This window comes from Suricata suricatta, chromosome 2 (genome assembly GCF_006229205.1).
Source record: "Suricata suricatta isolate VVHF042 chromosome 2, meerkat_22Aug2017_6uvM2_HiC, whole genome shotgun sequence".
Classification (NCBI taxonomy): Eukaryota; Metazoa; Chordata; class Mammalia; order Carnivora; family Herpestidae; genus Suricata; species Suricata suricatta.
The window spans coordinates 55132760-55155984 of NC_043701.1; the positions used below are offsets into that span (position 1 = coordinate 55132760).

Genomic DNA, 23225 nt, shown 5'->3' on the forward strand with positions numbered 1-23225 from the left:
GAATTAATATTTTTAATAACACGTTAATAAATCCTGTTGTGTATCAAGGTTTAAATTTTAAGCTTAATTTTTGTAGTAATTTACTAATATTTTGAAATTCTTACTGGGAATGTTTCTTCTTCGTTGGATCTGCTTGTTTCAGTATGTGTGTATTGGTTTATTTCTTTTAAACAAGCTTTTTTTCAAGTCGCTATAAGACACAAGCAAAGAGCATGCAGCCTACATAGGAAATGAGGCAAACCACAAGGAAAAGCTGTACAGTGAGGAAAAAGGGCATTTATGTGCAACATAGGAGCACATTATTTAAAGGGGCAACATGCTTTTCATGAGTACTATAAATATGTTATCACTCTAGTGAAATGATAATCAAGTATTTGTGACCACATATTTGTTACCATGGCAACAAGCCATGACATCATAAGCTCAAATGACTGACATAATTGTAGGCTGCAGCTGGACAATGGGGGAAGGCATCTCACATACATCTATTTCTGCCTGTCACAGCTGAAATAACATTTTGTAAAATGAACTGCAATAAAACGATATAGAAGAAAATATAATGATAGTTAATGGCTGCAGGTACAACAAAAGACCTCCTCAAATCTTTACCGAATATGGAGTTCCTTTATGGAGAAACACCATCTTACATAAGCAGAGTGTTTGCCAAGGAAGTCCAACCTACCAATGATCTTGTGGAACACCTGTATTTGGGACCTTCCAGAGAAAGAACTGGGAAATTTGAGCAGGAGCAGGGAAGTCAGCTCTAAGAGCCAGCAGAGCAAGGACAGCAACAGGCACACGGGGATGGCCAGAATGGCCCCATCCTGCTGTGAGCAGTAAGTACAGTAAGACTGTAGAACTTGGGCTAACGAAGAGTATGAAGCAAGAGGACAGCTGAAATAGAAGAACGAGAGGGTGGGGTAGATGTGGGTATAGACCTCAGCTGGACCTCAGCAACTTTTGGTGTCCAAGAGTTCATTTTGAACACTGGTATTTGAATTTTCCAGATTGTTACTCTTCTTCCTAGTGCAAATTCTTTCTGACTCTCCTCAAAATCTTTACCAGTTATTTTTCTGAGCTTCAGAGAGAGAGTCAGGTGGGCTCAGAAATAAATGTGTTCACATCGTCGAAACTTCAGATTGCTTGTGGGGTTTGCTGTCTGTCCGCAAATTATCGGAGGGAAGTACTCAGCAAGTTTGGCTGTGATCAGTGGGAAGATGCTCTGCCTGCCCCCGCCAGTACACCCACTCTCCCACAGGTGGGCGGCTCACAGACTAGCCATTAGTATTTCCCATAATGCTCAGTGGTGCCAACACTGCATGGCAGAGTGATGTGGTAGAAGGAAGATGGCTCAGGAACTCATAAAATCTCTCAAGAAAACTGACTGATATCCATCTTACCAATGTATTCAAAACAGTAAAACCTTGGATTGTAAGTAACTTGTTCTATGAGTGTTCCACACGATGAGCAAACATTTCTAATGAATTTTATCTTGATAAACAAAAGATGTCTTGCAATAGGAGTAGCATGTGAAGCTGAGTGTTCTTGTATTCACATGATCACAACTGGGCCAATTGTTCTTGAAATTCACTTTGATACACAGTGCTTTGGATTACAAACATGTTTCTAGAATGAATTATGCTTGCAAACCAAGGTTTTTGGTAGTACAAAGTCAGACAGATATTATGCCTGCTCATGTTATCCTTCTCTCCTCTACCTGTCTCTCTGGCACCATACACAGATGTCTTTACATGTATTCCAGGATTAAGAAAAAAACATCCATTATACACATTGACTATGTGAAGGGCTCCAAGCCAAGGGGAGAGATGACAGTGGTGGGGACTGGCTCTGGAACCATAAACTCAATCTCTGTAAGCATAGCTGTCTCCCTGACTACATCAGCATTTCATGCTTCATCATCAAAGCAACTGATTCTTTCCCTCCTTCCAAATCCTCACGTGAAATTTGCTATTAGATCTCTCTAACTCTATCCCCAGTTTACATCCAAAGTTACTCTTGTTCATTTCTGGAAAGCATTACATTTTCTTTCTTGGTCCTTTCTTGGCCACCAGGACTGTGACTTGACCACTGCTCCTCATCTGCCTGTTATATTGTGTTAAATAGCTTTCTTCTATTTGGAACACCGAACAACCCTCTTACCTACACCAAATGCAATGTGCTCACAGATTTCTTCATTCTCCCTCTGAGCTCCCAGCTAAGGATTGCTCAGCTCACCTCTTCATTTTTAAAAACCACCTACCTCAACCTTCATGTGAAGAGTGTATGTCAGACTTCTAACAAGAGACTAACGTGTCCCTCCCCAAGGGGAGGCAAACATTCCAAGTCCCATCCCATATTATACATTTTAAAGTCAGTATGACCGTGGGATTACTCTGACATTTAACAGTTGACCTTCTACCCTCTGTCAGGTACCTTCATATGGGTGTTATGTTTGGCAAATTTTGCCTATTCCCAAGTTCTTCCTAGACTAACAATTTTTTTATTGATTTGGTAGACTTGCTCAAAATCATAGAATCTCTTGAGAATTACAAATTATCTCCTCTGAAAAATGTACGTATTCTCATATTCATATTAATATTGCATTTGGTTTTACAATCCCCTGACATCCTTTCTTGGGCTATAGATTAATCATCCTGCACTGGATCCTTTCGGGATTTGGAGTTTAAATTAGCCTTTAGTGTTTGCTTATCAAAAATCACTGCTGACCTAAAAGCAGTGGTGAGTGTCTGGATAGACCTTCCTTTTCATTCATTAAGTAAACTGAGTACCATGAGGCCATATATCTGCGACAAGAATAAAAAATTAAATTGATACATTAGGTTATCTTGATTCTACTATAGCAAATATTAACATATTTGGCATAACAGAGCTTGTCATGGGTAAAGGTTTCAGTGAGAATGAGTAAGTAAAACTGTGGCTACATTTCCATAAGTTTACATTTCAAACACATGGCCAAAATGCAAGGTTCAGTTAGGATTTTCATATGCTGATGACTTAGCAAGGTCTTAGGCTCAGTATAAATATCAGGGTAACAGGGGAGTTGGAATTTATGAACTTGCTAGCTCTTCCTTGCTGGGATACTTGGGTACGTTTCTTCATTTGGGATTTGGAGCCAACTAAGTGTTCTTGTTGCAGAACCAATGAATGCCTGTATTCCATGGAGTCAAATCCTAGTAGGCACTGGATCTCCTCTGAACCCCACTGGGCTTGGTTTGTGCATTCTGGCCCAGGCAGTAAGGTGTACTCAACCCGAGTGGTGGAGGTAAAGTACAACTGGATATTCCTCCCTGCTGAATGATTTCTGGGAGCAAAGTCTAAAATTTGATTTTTATCTATATCCCAGATAACAATTCAGAATTAATCTTTTAACCCTTTTATTCATTAGTTTGGGGAAGAAACCTACTTCTGTGTAAGTTTTAAACTTCTTTAGAAATACATATATTAGAGGAACCTCCTACAGGCTTTCTCAGGGCCTCAGTAGATTCAAAAGTCAATAGCCCAGCCACTGAATTCATCTTCAGGGCCCTCAGATGAGGGCTGGCTTCTAGCTTGAGACTTAGGGGTGGAAATTTCTGTAGTTTCTTACTGCTTTCCCTGTTCCCCATTTCTGATAGACTGGGTCTCCTGGAGGCTCAGGGTGTTAGGTGGATTCTTACAACATTGTCCAACACTCACCTCACAGCTGAGAAAACAGAGGCTCTGTGGAGTGGAATGATTCATCTAAAATTACTTTGTTCTTAACGAATCTTCTCACTTCTCTGTTCTTCTCTGGCTGTATTCATCACTCCCCCCCAGCCCCCAATCAGCACACACAAAACAGATCAAAACTTGTTTTCCTTTTAATACTTCTTTACTCTCCTAGCATGAACAGAGTATTTATAAAAAAAGAATTTACTCCATGTGTGCATAGCAAAGATAGTCTCTAGCAATCTAAATTTATAGTTTGTCTTTGACATTTTTGTTCTTATTTTTCTGTTTGGGCAAGTGTGAGAATAAATGGAATGGTCACTTTAAGGAGCGAAGTTAAGACCATTTCAAAAACAATCAAATAAAAAATAAAAAGTATAGTTTTTCAGCCATCTCCATTATTTTAAAAAATCCATATGCAGAGTCTTGTGAATAATTACATCGTGTCTTTGAGGTTAACTAAGTGTTAGATGACCAAAGTCACCAAAAACGTGCTTTCATAGGCTGCCAAAGCCAGCAGGGCACCAGCGGGCATGTGTAGCTTTCTCCTTTGGAAAATGCATTCCAGACAGTGATGAAAACGTAAACTGCATAAACCACTCGGTTTCTAAGAGAACAAGTTTTGGGAAACCATGTTTTGGAATAAAGCCTCAATTTTCCATTTCACAACAAAGCTCTCCAAAGAAATGTTTTAAAATTATAAGGGATACCAAGGCTAGCATGCGTAAAGAAGGCTCAAAAAAAGAGAATACAAGCCTTGTTTAATCACGAAAGACTGGATTGCCCAACCAGCAGAACTGGTGTTATAAAGTCCCTCTCTCCTGCCTCACAAAACCCCAACAACCAGCCATAACTTTCAGTTCAAAGCTCCCTGAAATTTCACTCCTAGAGATTAAACTCCAGAATTTTATTAAAAGTGAAATTCTGATGAAACAGAAAACACTAGGCTGTATACTAATATTAATTGATTTTAAGCATAGGTGTCATTAAGCAATTAGCATGGGAGCATGTGGACACTTACAAGAGTCAAAGGGAAAAGTTACAGAACAGAGAGTTTGGAGTCATGAAAACATTGTGGCCATTTTACCATGTTGCGTGAGAATGATGAAGCCAATACACCCCTGTCCTGACTACTGCAAGGACAAGATGGCCAACAGGGTGGGAATTGGAACTCTCTGAGCTCCCACTGAACAGTCCTGGGCAAATAACTAGCCTCTCTGAATCTCAGTTTCCTGCTATATACTGTGAAATTACACCTGTCTTCTACCTAAGAGCATTATTAGGACTCACAATGTGATAATAAATGGAAACATGCTTAATAATAAGTTAATAAGTGCCATTCAGTCATAAGGACAAGCTTCCATATAGTTTTGTGCTTTTCACTTTGTAATTAGAATTTACATTTTTTTGAAAGATTAAAAAGGACAGAACAAACTGTAAATGGTTTGGATGTATTCTATTACAGCAGTGAATTTAAATGGTTTTCTCTTTTGTTATATTAAATAGACATTGGATCATTAAAAATGATTGAAAAATCAATGTCTATCCAGTTTTAATATATAAAAGCAATGTAGGCAAAAATCTGAAGGTTCACCCAGAAATGTGAAAATGTGCAACATGAAAGAAGAGGTCATTGCTTGAAAATTATTACAACTGTGTAGTTACAGTGCTCTATGCGTGTGTTCACATTAACTTGATTACCATCAAATCTGAAAACAAAGCACTCAGGCATACAATATATCCATTTCATAGCACTTTTTCAACCTTGGGTGCACTTTTTTTCCTGTAAAAGTGAAAAATACTAAGAAAGACATAACTATGAATGCAGAGCACCTGTTCAGCTCATTAGAAAACGCACACTCTGCAGTCACCTGGACAGATCAGTAACATGCCCGAATCCTGTGGCAGATGTTCCTCTAAACAGTACCGGTGTAATTGGCGGGGTCAAAAGGCAAATTCTGGCATGCTCTGTGTCCAGGCCAACACTTCTGTAGGCAGAAAACAACTGATCGAGAGGGCTTTGGGGATGTGCGTGAATGGCAGATAGAGTATCATTGGGTTATTTTTCTATGTTTTTTAATTTATTTTTGAGAGACAGAGAGAGACAGAGCGAGCAGGGGAGGGTCACAGAGAGAGGGAGACACAGAATTTGAAGCAGGCTCCAGGCTCTGAGCTAGCTGTCAGCACAGAGCCTGACACAGGGCTCGAACTGACGAACCGTGAGATCATGACTTGAGCCGAAGCCGGAAGCTTAACTAATTGAGCCACCCAGATGCCCCTAGAATATCATTATTTAGCAATGTGTATACCCAGAGCAAAGCCAAAGGACTGTGAATAGCAGCACCTGATTCTGTCTCACTCCCATGTTTCTCTCCCTCCTCCTGTCATATTGTAGCAAAACTGTTCTGATTTCCCAGAGGTGAATGTTTATCCTGAACCAGAGTAATTTGCAAACTCAGAGTCTGTCTAAGGGTTTTCAAATCAACCTCAAGGATTCCCAGGAAATTTTGTGTTGAGTCACATGTTTTCCTAAGGTCAAGAACTCATTCCCAAGGTCAAGAACGTTTACAGTCTGGCATACTTGATCAATTTTTCCAACTTCCCTGTGGTGGATTAAGGTCTAATTTAGTCGGTTTTTGGTTTTCCCTGGTTAGTGTCCCAAGTCAATTGCAGGCAGCATTCATTATAATTACACCCTTCCATTAAATAATTCGTTTTTGTTTCCTGAGACTTTTTACAAGTGAACTGTGTGTTGACATTTAAAATGTGAGTTGGGGAAGAGTGGATATTTGCAGCTCTCCCCTGTTTTGGTGTGGATTTCTTTTATGAAATGTTTAAGAAAAGTCATAGCCATCGCCAGGGTGCGTGTCCTAAAAACTCATGGAAAGTAGTGTGTCTGAACTGGAGGAATTTTAGAATTTATGTAGTCCAAATTCTCAGATTGGAAATGGGACTCAGACAAGTGTTTGGCCCAAGAATTGATGCCATGTGGCAGATAAAGGGCAAGAACTAGATTTCCCGTTCTTGGTCCTGTAATTCCATTGTACCACTCCTAACAGAAGAGAGGGAGAGATTATGAAGGATTCATCTACTGCTTCCCACTGACCCTGAAATACTAAATTGTTTCTGTGTGGTAGGTGCTGTTGACACCTCACTCATCTTTCTTACCAATCATGGTTTGTAAGACCACTGAGCTGCCCTTTCCTCCTGGAAGCTTCTATAGCTCTTGGCCTGAGGGCTTCTAAGAGATGCCCTCAAGAGTAGCCCTTAACCAATGATGGACTGATAAATTGTCCTTTAAAATTGGAAAACTCTGAGGGGAGTTCTAAACCATCTCTCATATGGCCCCAATGGGAGAGAGCCCCAGTGACCTGCTCGTTAATGCATGCCATGGGCTCCCTTCTCCGCTGTCTCACTTCCACTCTTCCCATGGGAGGTAGAAGATACTCACATCCTAATTCCTGGAAACTGTGAGTACATTAATTTACAGGGCAGAGGGGACTTTGTAGATGAGATTCAGGTTTTGGGACTTGAGACAAGGAGATCATGCCAAATTATCTTGTTGGGCTCCAGGTAATGGCATCAGTTTTGAAAGCTGAGAACATTTCCCAGCTGTAGTGAGAGAGAAAGATGAGAGAGGGAGGGTCAGAGAGATGCAACACTGATGGCTTTGAAGATGGGGGCCACTGTCTCCAAGTGGGGGGAAAGGGGCCAGGAGCCAAGGAACACAGGTTGTCTCTAGAAGCTGCAAAAGGCAAGGGCTGCTGACACCTCAATTTTAGCCTAATGAGATCCATGTCAGACTTCTGACCTGCAAAAACTAACAAATTCGTGTTTTTTTAAGCCACTATATATGTGATAATTTATTAGGGCAGCAATGGAAAACTAATTCATTCCAATACTCATTCAAGAATTTAAAAAATTTTGTTTTAATGTTTGTTTGTTTGTTTGTTTATTGGGAGAGAGAGAAAGACAGAGAGAAAGGGGAGTACCAGCCGGGGAGGGGCAGAGAGAGAGAGGGAGAGAGAATCCCAAGCAGGTTCCACACTGTTGGCACAGAGACTGGTGTGGGGCTCAGACCCATGAACTGTGAGATCATGACCTGAGCCTAATCCAAGATTCGGTCATTTAACCAGCAGAGTCACCCACACCCTCTACTAATTCCAGTATTACCTCTGAAATAAACCTTTTGCATTTGAACCCTTATTTCAGGGTCTGTTTCTTGGGGCAATCCACTTTGCAAGGTGCCATATGGAGCCCTCTATTGCTAGCTATTGTTTATGTATCTTAGTTTTTCAGTCAGGTATTAGACTTTTGTGTTTCTTAATGTACCTCTTCTGATTTAGTATAATGTCTAGCAAACAGTATATAAGTGTTCCATAAATATGTGTTCATTCAGTTGAAGGAATAAAAACATCCATTAACGAAGTTCAGCAACTATATATGCAGTCATGCAATGGAGGAGAAGTGGATTCTTAGGGCAATTCCACCTTAAACACCCTAGTGGGGGCAATTGCATTTCTGTTCTGGTCATGGCAACATTCAGAGTTTCTAGTACTAAGTCATAAACTTGTAGTAGTAAGTCTAGTACCAAGTACCAACCAAAGAGGCAACTTGTTCTGAATGAGACAGCAAGGACTGTTGAAATTAGCTTAAACATATATCTTGTACATTATGTTTGAATTCATGACTTTGTTTGAAATAATAAGCCTTCAGTAATTTTTCTTTTAGTGGAAATATGCTAGTAAACAGTCTTCATTTTATTTGAAACCACAACTCCTGCAACTTTTAGAAGTTGGCAGAGCAGAGACCAGCTGTGGTGGAGACCCTGAGTTAGGCATTACAAATGCTCACCAATGCTTCATTCTCCTCTTCTGAGCTCATAGAAGGCTGTACTTCCCAATTCCTGTGGTTGGGCAGGGCTATGAGATTAGTTCTGAGTCAATATGCCCCTCTGGGTGGAAGCACTTAATTGTCAATTGATATCTTCTCTTCACTTTCTTTTCTTAATGATAATTGAGGAGGCTGTGTATTGCAGATGCTGTAGCTTCCAGGATATGGAACTGTTTTCAGTCTGGACAAAGAGTGGAGGATGGTTCCTCTGAAGATTAGGGCGGTTTGCAGTGGGATTTATACCAAAGAGAAATAAGCTATTTATGTGCTAAACCACTGAGATTTTGAGGTTGATCTTCAGCATAACCTAGCTTAAATAGCTAACCCCCTACTAAGGTTACTGTAAATACAGGCAATGCCTCTTGGAAAGATTGGGAAAAGAAAGGTAGTCTGTGTGAATAATGCTTCCATGCCTGTCACCTTGGATGTGTATAAATTAGTAAAGATCACTCAAGTTGGATAAGTAAAATCTGGGTGAGGAGATGTATATACATTTTATAAACTCTCACATATTTCACAAGAACAAAGATGGTGTAAGCCTACCTAATTTTTACAGTGTCAAAATCATATTACTAGTGAGCCACATAGACTTTGCTAAGCTACAAACACAATGTCACCATCAAGAGACCAGGACCTCACTATAGCGAAACTATTGACATAGTTCACTTTTTCACAAAATGCATGTGATGCCCACGTATACAGGTAAGTAATGGTAACTCAGTGTGTGTGTGTGTCAGTCTGAATGAGAACATGCAGTTGATTGGAAACTGGAGTTATTAAATAAGTGTACCATATCAGCTATTCTTTTTATCAGTTTTACTCAGTGTCAGGGTGATTCTCTACTGAGTTAAATCATGATGGATCGCCCATATGGTATATTCAGCTGAAGCCAAGTCAGTCTTTGCCAAGCATTCATTTTGAGTTCCAAATGATGTATTTGTTCTGAGAGGCCCTGAGGCAATGAACTTGCAATGCACTTGAGCACCTAGATCAGGCTTTCTCAACTTGGCACTGTTGATATTAGGGGCCAGATAATTCTTCATTGCAGAGGAATGTCCTGTGAACTGTTGGATGTTTAGCAGCATCTCTGGTATCTACCCACTAGATGCCAGTAGCTTCCTTAGTTGTGACAGCCAAAAAGTCTCTAGACATTGCCACATGTCTCTCAAGGAAACAAAATCCTCCCCTGGTGGGAATCACTGGCTTAGAGAGATAACACTTGGGGGTAAAGAATTACTTGATTCCAGTACATAGTGTATCATAAACAAGGTACACATTGAAATTAAATTCAAATCAGATGGTAGCAATAACCATAGTAAAGTGACACGAAAGGTAACCGGAGTGCTTCGTGGAAGGGAGAGGGAAGAGCCTCTGCTGTACAGCAAACAGTACTTTCAGGGTTTCAATCAGTGTTTGTAAAGCTTATATGGCTAAAATATTTTATGGAATAAACTCATGTTTCCATAAACATACACCAACTCATCTTCATCTTTGGAGGTAAATTGGGAGTATAGTATGGTGATTCCTTGTTTCTCCTTTGGTTATTTATTTCAGTTTCTCCAGTTCTCATTCTCATGTTCTTCCAAATCTTTTACTCCCTTCTTCCTATTCTTTCCTCCAGATCCTTTAATTTCTTGTTGTAGCTCTGACTTTCTCCTTCCACTCACTAGAACATAAAGGCAATGGCCGTGGTGGCAATAGTGGATGTCTGTCGGGTATTCATCTGTCATTCACATTCCCCTTCCTCATTCCTAATAGCACACAGAGTATCTTTCAGCAGTTTAGCAGCCATAGTTTAGGTTAGGATTTACTCCAGTGGTCAGCTCCCTGGGTAACTGTGTCCCAGCCTTAGCCAGGCTAATTTCATTTCAATAGCTCCAGTTATCAGTTCAGTGATTGGTGTATAGCCTGAAATAAGCAAAAGAATGATCAACTTTCTCCTGGTCAAAGGGATTGGTTCAGAAGTAGGCATGTGAATGGAATAGAATCAATTTAAATGAAGGTCAGAAATTTTGACTGTTGGTTAGGAGAACATAAGGTCTATCTTCCAGAAAATATGGTATGAGGTGTTATAACTGCTATAGTTCTCTATGCTAACATGCAGGGACCCATGGATGGAATTCACACATGGAAGTAGGAAAGAGCAGAGAGAAATGGGGTGTTTTGCCTTGTTCCCTCTCCCTCAACTCTATTGACCTGTTGACTGAGGAAGAAAAATCATAGCCCCAATTATAGATGATTCTGGACAGTATGTTGCTATCAGCTGGAAGAAGGATGGATGGCTACATCATATGGAGTGTCTATAGACATTAGGGAAGAGAAATAATCTCAGAGAGCAGTAGTCTGAACAATACATCCTGTTGTTCACTTTGTCTAGATGACTAGATTGCCAGAGGCATATTTATCTACACTGCTATGGTTGACTTGTAATCCATGCTGGCTTGTCTGAACAGCCAAGACCTTGGAGATAAAAAGAATGAATGATGGTGAGGAGAAAGTGTTTTGAAGAGACATATGGATGGACATTGGGGATAGGTACGATGCTTGAGGAAATTTGTGTTCCATGTGAATGATTCAACTGAAAGCACTTGCTGCAGAGGAGGCTCTCTGGAATCACATAAACAATATGCCCCAGGACTAAGATTGTCCTGTACTATTGTCACATGGTCACTTTGCAGTGGTGGTACTCAGATAAACCTTGGCTGGGAGAGCCCTTGTTATTGGGCCCTTCATAACTTCTATGTCTGGACTGCAGCTTCAAGGCTATACCTCACTCCTGATGCCAACACTAAGAATCTTCCTCCTAGAGAAAATTACAATTGTTTGAGTACCTATGAGCTATTATTTATTTAATCCTCCCATCATTTCTATAACGCAAATATTTTTACAGTTTTAGAAACTCCCATCATTTCTATAACACAAATATTTTTACAGTTTTTAGAAACCCAAAATTTGAGAGATAAGTTACTCACAGCCACAGAACTGGTGAGCAGAAGAACCAGCACCTTAATCCAGATCTGTCTGACTCCATGGCCTGTATTCCTTTCATGGTACCTGTGATGTCTCAATTGCATGGGATTAGTGACCCTCAGGAGACAGTTTGGGTCCACTCAGAAGCTTCTGTACCCCAGCTGGGACAGCCCCTTTGGAGCTGATCTGTACTGCAACTCTGAGGTGTTCACTCCAGTGTAACGAGACGTTGTGCACTTCTTTCTCTCCACTCTGCTGCAATAACTTACTCCAAGTCTTCACCACCTCTTGCCACGGTTATCATAAATCCTCCTCCCTGTCTTTATCCTTCTCCATATATTTATTCTCAACAAGGCATCAGCATGATTCTGTTTAAAGTCAGAAGATGTCACTCCTTCACTCAAAACCCTGTGGAGTAAAATCATTGTATTGTAATAGCTACAAAACCTTGAAGATCTTGTTTCATGATTCCCTTTCCCCTTCTCTGACCTTCACTTCCTTGAGTTCATACTGGTCCAGCCACAACAACCTACTTTCTTTTCTTTCAACTCAACAGGCATGCCTAGAATTGTATTTTTCCAGATATCCTTTGGTTTACTCCCTCACTTCTGTGTTCAGATATCACCCTCCAAGTGAGCTCTCTCTTCCCTGCTCTGATGAGCATTACATTGTCCCATTCCCAGAAATGTACTCCCTTTACCTCTTCTATGTCTTATTTTTCCCCATAACACTTATCACCTATCATCATATTATGTTATTCATTTACTCACTGGTTTCCTGCACCCACCACCACTGGACTACAAGTTTCATGAAAGTAGGATGTTAAAAAAATTAATGGAATTTATATTTTAGAGTAGATTTAGGTTTATAAAAAATATTAGACAGCAAGCACAGAGTTCCCATATTCTCCGTCACCTCCTTCCTCTCCCTCTCCACCTCCTCTCCAATCCAACTCCTGGCAACCACTGATCTTTTTATTGCCTATAATATTGACTTTTATGGAATGTCATATTGTTGGAATCATACAATATGTAGCTTTTTACAGATTAGCTTCTTTCACTTAGCAATATGCATTTAAGTTTTCTCTAAGTCTATTCATGGCTTGTTAGTTCATTTTTTAAATTGCTGAATAATATTCCATTGTATGGATGTATTATGGTTTGTTATTCATCTACTGAAGGAAATTTTGTTGCTTCCAAGTCTTGGCCATTATGAATAAGGCTATTATAACATTTATGTACAGTTTTTGTGTGGGTATATGTTTTAATTCATTTGGGTAAATATCAAGTGGTGCAATTCTTAGATCAGATGGTAAGAATATGTTTTTTTAAAAAATATTTTAAAATATTTTTTTATTTTTGAGAGAGACAGAGACAGAGCATAAGTGGGATAGGGACAGAGAGAGAGGGAAACACATAATCCAAAGCAGATTCCAGGCTCTGAGCTGTTAGCACAGAACCCGATGTGGGGCTCAAACTTGTGTACTGCAAAATCATGACCTGAGCAGAAGTGAGACACTCCACTTACTGAGCCATCCAGGTGCCCCTGAATGTGTTCCGTTTTATAAAAAACACAAACTGGATTTCAAAGTGGCTATACAATTTTGCATTCCCACCAGCAATGAATGGGGGTTCCTGTTGTTCCACATCCTCATCAGCGTTTGGTGTTGTCAGTATTTTGGATTTTGTACATTCTCATTGGTATGTAAGTGTATCTTACTTTTGTTCTACTTTGCATTTCCCCAATGGTATATGACGTGGAGCATCTTTTCGTGTGCCTATTTGCCATCTGTATATCTTCTTTGCTGAAGTGCCTGTTCAGATATCTTGTCCATTTTTTAGTTGCATTATTTGTTTCCTTGTTGTTGAGTTTTAAGAGTTCTTTGCATGTTTTGGATAATAGGCTTTAAGATGTGTGCTTTTGCAAAATTTTCAGTCAATCTGTGGCTTGTTTTCTCATTCTTTGAACAGTGTCTTTCACAGAGAAGGACTTTTCAATTGTAATGAAGTTCAACCTTATTCAATTCTTTCTTTCATGAATTTCGCTTTTGGCATGAGAGTAGGGTGTTTCATCTGCTTTTTTCATTGCTTTGTCCTTAGCTTGTAAAACATTTCTTGGTGCATAGTAAGGACACAATAAATATTTGTTGAGTGACCAAATGCTGTTACCTTAGGGAATTATGTTTTCTTTTCTTTTCCCAAGAGAAATATTCATTTACTGCATTACCCTTGAGAAGAAACTGGTGTTTCTTCCCCCATCTAGTCTACTAAAGGATCTGTAATATGGATGTGAACATTACCTACTGCTTGATGGAATAGCAGCAGGTTAGTGTGCATACTTTTTTTTTTAAGATAATAAGGTTTTGGGTCTTCCTTTCTCCAAGCACCTTTGGTTAATATGTATTTTCACTCTTTCAGGTTAGAATAAAAGTGAAATAAAGGCACCTGGGTGGCTCAGTCAGTTAAGCATCTGACTTTGGCTCAGATCATGATCTCATGGTTCGTGAGTTTGAGCCCCCTGTTAGGCTTTGTGCTGATGGCTCAGATCCTGGACCCTGCTTCCTGGATTCTGTTCTCCATCTTCTCTCTGCCTCTTCCCTACTTGTGCTCTGTCTCTTTCTCTCTCAAAAAAAAGTAAAGAAACAAAAAAATTTTAATGAAATAATAAGCCCGGAATTCATGATGACACATAATATACTAAGTACATAAAACTAAAACATGGATTTGTCTTTCTGAAGAAGTAAGTTGGTCTTGTTTGTGAGTGAGATTGAGCATGCCCTTGATTCCCTTAAAGAAGTATGCTTGTGAAGGCGAATTGCTAAGTAGGGTCAAGAGAATGTGTCCCACCAAGAATTGAGCCCCCATCTACTAAAAGCAAGACAATGGCCTTCCTTCCTCCCTCTCCCTCCTTTCTTCCCTTCCTCCCTCCCTTCCTTTCTTCCTTCCTTCTCTCTCTCTCTCTCTCTCTCTTTCTTTCTTTCTTCCTTTCTCTCTCTCTTTTTCTCTCTCTCTTTCCTTATCTTTTTATTTCTTCCTTCTCTCTGCTCTTCTTTTTTCCTACTTTCATTTTTTTCTTCTTTCCTTCTTTCTTTTTCATTCTTCCCTTCTCTCTTTCTCTCTGAAGAAAAGAGTTCAACAAACTTTGATTACATCATGTAGAGATAAATGGAAAAAAATCAATCCATAAAAATATGTAGATGGGTGAAATTCTATAGTATAGTGGGAAATGATAAGAATAAGAAAATGGTCCTGAATTTGTTACTCATGAATAAGATGTGAAGGAGGGGAAATGAGGTGTAATCTTTTAGAGAGAGAGAGAGAGAGAAAGAGAGAGAGAGAGACTGAGGTCATGAGAAGAGGTCTTATGGGCCTTTGCTACCATTATCCATCAGAGAATTTTGGAAATACTGGGTACATTGCACTGCACTGATGCTAAGGTTTTAACTTAGGATTTTCAGGATTTTTTTTAAAGGATCGTTTGCCCTAAGTATGAAAAAGACTTTGGCTTTTCATCATGTCTCCACCCCATCATGAACAGAAACACGGATTCTTGGGAGGTACTAGAATAAGACACTGAAGAGGTGATAACCTTCCATTAACAGTTTTGATTTTGTCATTGTGAAGAGACAAAGTTGAATCTGAAAGCAGCCCAGGACAGGCTAGCCTGCACCAACGCTCACCCTAGAGTATGACCTCCTTAGGCTCTGGGTGCCTGCCTGTGTGGGAGGTGGCTCCTGACAGAGGGTTTTTAAGGAAGCACCTGTATTTATGGCGCCTCTGAAGGTGCATGGGTTGGGACTCTTCATCAAAGAATTTGCAGTTCAGCTGCAAGGTAGGTGACATCTTCCAGCTGCTGGCACCTTTGGGACCAATCTCTGTTTCTGGGCCAAGGTCACCTCTTCCCAGGGAGCCCCTAGACAGGTTGTGTCCCAGAATTTCCTTTGGGTTGGCCATGCTGTTATCAGATCAGCATTGTGGTCTGAAGCCCTCTTGCCTAATCCTGCTTCCTCTTCCTTCCCTGGCACTGGGGAGAGATCTGCCTGGTTGCCTGAAGCCTTGCTGCCCAGTTCTTCTCTGTTCCCCTCTGGTGGTATACCAACCTGGCCTCCAGGAGACAATTGCTCTCCTGATGTCTCCATGTCTGCTTCTCAGAGGACCTTGCTGACTGAGGGTCTTATTCATTTCTAAACAGCCTAAAAAAAAAAAAAAAGCCCAAAACAAAAAACCTGTCTGTATAAATCAAGTTTATTGTAAAAAGTAGTCTCAAAGTATATGGTATAGAAGTAGATACTGTATAGAGATATTCACATCTAACAAGCAGCAAATAAATCCTCTTCTCCAATTCTTTCCTATCTCAATTCTACTCCTTGCAGGAGTGTTAGATTTGGGGGTACATCTCACTCTCCACTTATCTAGACATATACACATACTGACAATTTTGTATTACACAAGTAACTCTAGAATACAGATGTTGTTTTGCACCTGGATTGTTTTTTATTTAGTAATATGTCTTGGGGATTTTTCCATGCCAAGACCATAAATCTGCATCCATATTTTGGACAGCTGCATAATATTCTATTGTGTGGATATTTGTGCATGTTTCTTTTTCTTTCCATCCTTCTATTTCTTTGTTTTTCATTCTTCCTTTTTTTCCTTATAAAAAATACATAGAAATTGCAGACAGTAACACAAATTCAAACCAGGTACAGGCCACAGCCTTTTATTTTTTCTTAAATGAGAGTAAAAGCCAGGGAGGGCCAGAGGAAGAGGGAGAGTGAGAATCTCAAGCAGGCTCCACGCCTGGTGCAGAGCTAAACTCGGGCCTGATCTCAAAGACTGTGAGATGATGACCTGAACTGAAATCAAGAGTTGGATGCTCAACTGATTGTGCTGCCCAGACCCTGCAAGAAACCACTCCTTTAACACTTCTTGATTTTTCTCTTTTAATGGTTTCCATGATAGATTTTGGTGCTATACTCCTATTTATTTTTTAAAGTTTCTATCAAAATAATAGTTACCATAACTAAAAAAAGAAACAGTAATAAAGACTTATAATGAGTAACATCATTTCTGAATGGGCCCATAGAATGGAAGGAAGACACAGGCATGTACTCAGTTCACCATCTTGAACCCAAAATCTGATGATGTGGGAAGATTTCATGGCTAATACTAAGTGGACAGTATCAGGTCTAATCCTGTTCTGTCACCTCCTGACTATGTAGCCTTGAGCTCTTGTGCCTCATTTTCCTTATCTCTAAAATTAGAGTACAACAGTATCTAGCTTGTAGGCTTTTCATGGATTGGAAAGAATGACCTGTGTTGTGTAATATATCAGGATTTGGGCTGCATCTGTAGCACATGATGACCATATTATCCTGGACTTTTCAGATATCAGTAAAAATGCGACTGCTCAGAAGCTTCTTCTTAAAGGTACATGAGGACCCAATTAATGAAATAGTGACATAAAAGTATTTAGTGTATCACAGGCATTCATAAATGTTAGCTTCTCTCTTTCAATCCTGTTAAGAACAGATGATTGCCCTAGATCTGAGGATCTTATTAGTTTTCCCAAGTATCATCGACAGTTCATAAGCTTTTCAATTGCTTAAGGAATGTTTGTGGGGTCTACAATCACTGTATGATCCTAAAACCTTCAGTCCTTTTTTTGGTGAGGTTTATTTTTGTTTATTTTGAGAGAGAGAGAGAGAGAGAGAGAGAGAGAGAGAGAGACACCAAATCTTGAGCAGGCTTTGTGCTATTAGCACAGAGCTCAATACAGAGCTCGAACTCATGAGCCATGAGATCATGACCAGAACTGAAATAAAGAGTTGGACACTTAGCTGACTGAGCCACCCAGGCACCCCAAGCTTTAGTCTTGAATGAAGAAGAAAAAACATTTCTGATTCTAACACTGATGGAGAAATGCAGGTGGACACAAATTTTGTCTATTTCAAAGTAATGTATGATTATTCATAACATGTCAAGACTCTGCACATTTTTATTGATTATTGGAAGAAGAAATATCATTTTAGTTAATTTTCATGAACATTATTGTTTTCTTGCTGATTAACTCTTCCAAGTTTTAAAATTAATTATAGTTGACTTTCTTCAAGTCATATATATTTATGATTTTGATGAATTTGAAAAAGCATTCTAAAAATGAAGAAACATGAAGATTTAGTATAATGTTTGCCTAATTACCAATCTTCCTCACATATTTATTAGGATTAATACTAAACTTAAAAAATTTCTAACTATACTCGTGCAATAAAAGATCATCTGTTGCAGCTTCTAACATTTATGATGTAGTGCAAGAAGATATTCCAAATTTCTAGTTGACTGTCCAAATAAACAGGTCAGTTGATTCTGGGCACATTGCCCATTTCATGAAAGGATTAAAACTAAAAGAAATACCAGCAGCAATATCATAAAACATTATTAATTTTGTGTATTTAGAAAAGTAATTACAGTGTAGAAAGAAGTCTTTTTCTTAAGTTTTTTTTTAAAGTTTATTTTATTTTTGAGAGAGACAGAGACAAAGTGTAAGCAGGGGAAGGACAGAGAGGGAGACAGAGAATCCAAAGCAGGCTGGCAGCTCAGAGCCTGATGCGGGACTCGAACTCACAAACCATGAGTTCATGACCTGAGCTGAAGTCGGATGCTTAACTGACTGAGCAACTCAGGTGCCCAAGAAGAGTCTTGAAGACAAAGGCATATCTGATGTTGGTACTATTTGAATTATTTTCTGCCTTTCATTTCTCTGGCTGGCTGAATTTGGATGAGTCTTGGCATTTTAGGTATTTTAGGGTGGGTTTCCTAGAAGTCAACCCTCAGCAAGGATGCCAGAGGGTGCACAGAACTGGTACAAGGAACTAGGGAATCTGGACCAGGGACAGTGTTTACACTGAGCAAGATTCTTAAAATTCAAACTTGAATTCTAAGCCAATGTAGGCTAATCAGTGGTAGTGGGGAAGAAAACTAGAGATGTTTCTGGTAATACATATATAGCAGGGGGGGAAATCTTGGAGATTTATTCAAATTCACTGTGAAAATTTTATCTATTTCCATTTGTAAACACTTAAGAATCCAATACCATCTGAGAAAATGACAATTTATGAAAATTCTTAGAACCAATATGGGCTGCATTTACTTTTTCCAAAATGGTTTATCTTGTAGCATGCTTGCCATTTTTGTTGATGGAGGTAGATTATAATTCCCACCATGGATATTCATGGAAAATCTGTGTCATGTATTCTGCCGGGAACTGTAAGACACATAAGCACTGTTCCATTTCAGCACTCAGTTTGACTTCTAAAATGCTCAAGTCTGGGGAAACAAAAGTCATGGTAACATGCTCTACTGTGGACAAAAAGGGAGTAGAGAGGAAATAGCAAAGAGTGGGAAAGGTCTTTCTTAGGCTAATTGATGCATTTAGTTAAAACTCTGAATTATGACAATATGAGTTAAGTCTACAATAAACACAAGTTCTATCAATCTGCTAATGTGCATCAGCTGTCATCCATGTAGAGCACAGCTTCTCAAACGGATGCATTGAGAGCTTGCTAAAACATCAGTTTTTTGGATCTTACACTCAGGGATTTTGATTCAGGATGTCTTGGAATGGCTAAAATACTGTTGGTGAGAATGCAAACTGGTACAGCCACTCTGGAAAACAATGTGGAGTTTTCTCAAAAAATTTAAAATAAAACTATTCTATGACCCAGCAATTGTGCTACCAGGTATTTATCCAAAGAATACAAAAACGCTAATTCGAAGTAGCACATGTATGCCAATGTTTATTGCAGTGCTATCAATAATGGCCATATTATGGAAAGATCCCAAATGTCCATTGACTGATGAATGAATAAAGAAGATATTGGTATATATATGGGATATTACTCAGTAATCAAAAGAATGAAATCTTGCACCAATGTGGATGGAACTGGAGTGTACTATGCTAAGTGAAATTAGTCAGAGAAAGACAAATACCATATGATTTCACTCCTATGTGGAATTTAAGAAACACAACAGATGAACATAAGGGAAGGGAAGGAAAAATAAGATAAAAATAGAGAGGGAGGCAAACCATAAGATACTCTTGAATGCAGAGAACTAACTGAGGGTTGCTGGAGGTGTGGGGGGATGGGCTAAATGAGTGATGGGCATTAAGGAGGGCACTTGTTGGGATGAGCACTGGGTGTTATATGGAAGTGATGAATCACTGGGTTCTCTTCCTAAAACCAATACTAAATTTATGTTAACCAACTTGAATTTAAGTTTTAAAAATTAAATTAAAAAATAAATAAGAGTCTGGAAATTTGCATTGTTAAGAAGTTCCTGGGTATTGCAGATACTCTTGGTCCTTGAACCATATATATATTTTTAACATTTTATTTATTTTTGCAAGATACAGAGAGAGAGATAAAGTATGAGCAGGGGAGGGGCAGAGAGAGAAGGAGACTCAGAATTTGAAACAGGCTGCAGGCTCTGAGCTATCAGCACAGAACCCAATGTGGGGCTTGAACCCATGAACTGTGAAATCATCACTTAAGCCAAAGTCGGACCCTTAACTGGACCATACTTAAATTATATCATTAACACAGAAGCTTTTGCATATGCTTGCCTAGTATTGAATTTATTTTTAATGGAAAGCTACAGTAGGCACTGGCCTATCAGAGTCATTGTTCTAGATTTGCCAAATTGATAGATTGGCTTTCTTTTTTCTTCTTTATCCTGAAGTCAATAATTTGATGTGACTATCTTAATAAGGCAAGAAAGTAATTTCATTGTTTCATTATGCCTGTTACAGAGAGGTCCACACATGCATATTTAATTGAGTAATAAGGGATCTTAGAAGCAAGACTTATATTGCTACTACCTTGCTGATCACTCTTGGTTATTTAACATAATAAAACATACATTTTTGTGTTTTTGCTTTCAACAACATAAGCTTTTTTTTGTCCAAGTGAAGAAGAAAATCTAGTATTAAATCTAGTTTTAAGATGCCAATAGATCTATCTGGAACAGTCCAAATGTATTCTCAAGTATTATTGTTTTATTTGTTAAGATCTTCAACTAAACTGCTAATGGCTAGAGATTTTCAACTTTAGTAGGAACTTCTGACTTTCTTAATTCCATTCCCCATTTCATTTGCACTTGTGATCAATACTATCTCTATAGATGTCAAGGAACTCCTAAGCTCCAGGCTCACAACAGGACCACTGTCGCAGGAAAATAGATTTTCTAGAGCAGGGATAGAAGGATTGCAGATAGAAACAAACATGGGAAAAGTCGAGATTGTGGTGCTTCTTGTGGTGTGGACCCCCTGTGCTCCTGGGGTTCAGCAAAACAGTCTAAAAATAGTCACACTGCCTTTTAAAAGATAGCACTTAAAGTGATAACTTTGTGCCCATAGATTTTGCACATATAAGAAGAAATGCAGGGACTGGGATAGAGTGGCAATACTCAGTTGCAAAATGACTAACAAGGAAATTTAGAATATGCCTATTAATTTATTTTAGGTTACAGAGGACATAAAAATGAAAGTAAAGGAACGCTCTTATGGAATACTTCCAGGCATGATAATAAACCTACCAACCTCCATAATCCTATTTGAAAATCATGTTCTGGTGGATCTTTGGATTATGTTCCCTCTTTGGATTGATTCTCCATTTCCTCTCCCATGGGGCAGTTATAATGGGAAGGCTGGTCCTTCTGTCTTCTAAAGGAAGCATATTTCTGCCTTGACTCTTTCTTCCACCATATTAGAAGGTCATTTGGGGGTGGGCTCAAAGGATATGGGAGCAGACCAGTTAGGGCAGCTCTGTTCTAGGTATTAGAGAGAAACATTTTTCCTGAAGTTCAACTTTTCAGGCCTTTTACTAATAAACCTTGAGGCTACAATAGGACTATAAGCAAAGGGACAATGTCTGAGCATATTGATCCAACTACTTTTACTTTCTTAATCACTTTATTGAGGTATAATTGACATGTGAAAAGCTGTACATATTTAATATAACAACTTGATAGTTTAGGGATAAGCATAAATATAAAAGCCATAAATCATACACAGACATATCCATATCCTGCCAAAGTTTCCTCACATCCCCACCATTATTATTATTACTACTAATTTATTGGCATGTGGTGTGTGTGTGTGTGTGTGTGTGTGTGTGTGTGTGTGTGTTGTAAAAACATGTAACATAAGATCTACCCTCTTGGAAAAATTTAAGTATACAATATAGTATTGTCAGCTATAGGCACCATAATATAGAGCTCCAAACTTACTTATGTTGCATAAAACTTTGTACTCTTTGACCATAATCTTCCCTTTTCCCCTCCCCCCAGTTTCTAGTAACCATCATTCTACTCTCTGCTGCCATGAATTTCAGTATTTTAGATTTTACATATAAATGAGACCATACAGTAGTTGTCCTTCGTTGTCTGGCTTATTTCACTTAGCACAATGCCCTCAAGGTCCCTCTGTGTTTTAAATAGTGTATTTTTTTTAAAGCTGATATGTATATAGACATTGAGGTTATTTCCATGTCCTGGCTATTATGTCCAACTACTGGACATTCAGGCAAAACAAGTCTTCAAATCTTACCAACTTTCATCACAAATCAGAAGAGTAGAGTGGGATGTGGGGTTAAGGATTAGTTTTATATTAAAAAAAAAGTGTGTGTCTGTGTGTGTAAGGCGAGAGGTATGTTAGTGAGCTAAAGACACTGTTTAGACATCTAGGGTGATGGAATGAGCCAAAGGATCATGGTGAAACCCATCATAGCAAATAAGGTACGTGGATCTGTATATGAGTGTAGTTTTCTGCCACAGAGGCACGGCACTACCTTGTATTGTGAAAATAGATGCTCCTATTATGAAAGCATCATGGAAACATTTTTCATTTCTCTACTATTTAAAATTCAAACTTCTGACATTAGCTTGGTTTGCTGACGGGTCAGCTAGGTTTCCAAGGTTTTCATTTTATACGAGCTGAACTTTTATTCAGTATGGATTAAGTGAGTGAATGTTCTAAAGGAATGCTCGAAGACAAGGAAATTTGGTCAGAATTATACAACTAAGACAAGAGAGTCTTTGAAATTGTGGGCATTGTTTGAACTTGAAACTACAATTATGAAAATATATAACTGCAAAATCATAGCATCGGTCCCAACCTCAAAGAATATTCAATGGATGTTTGAATATTAGCAACATATCACCTAAAAACCTGAGCTTCTTGGAGATTTCCTGATTGTAGTTATTACAATTTTTTTTCAAAATCTTTTTTCCTTACTACCTGGATTATTTAGAATTGCTTTTTGGAGTAACATTCCACTCCAAAGTATTAAGTACTACTTAAAGTCTCGAGTCTCGTATGATGGAATCATGACTTGAATATTTTTCAGTCCCATTTTCCTAATGTTGATGATCCCAATGGCCTTTTCCCAATTTTCGGAAGGTGATAAGGCCACTTTCTGCCTACTTTGTCATAAGCTTATTTCTAAATACAGGTCAGAATTAGGTTTACAGCTTCTGTTCCTTAAGTAATTGCCATTTTCAGGAGATGGCTTTTCACTTTCCAGTAAACCTTATTTTATAGTTGCTATAGTTTCTTCAGAGTTTTGTTTTGTTATCTGAACTGAAACTCAGGGAACT

General features: G+C 38.8%; 1 long non-coding RNA gene across 1 annotated transcript in view; it reads left to right on the plus strand.

Annotated features, from left to right (window-relative positions):
• The first annotated feature begins 474 nt into the window (after window positions 1–474).
• Window positions 475–23225, plus strand: part of LOC115306242 — a 28373-nt gene continuing 5622 nt past the window's right edge. The window contains exon 1 of the long non-coding RNA XR_003915264.1: window positions 475–836. This is a non-coding gene — a long non-coding RNA (uncharacterized LOC115306242). The remainder of the gene's footprint in view (window positions 837–23225) is intronic.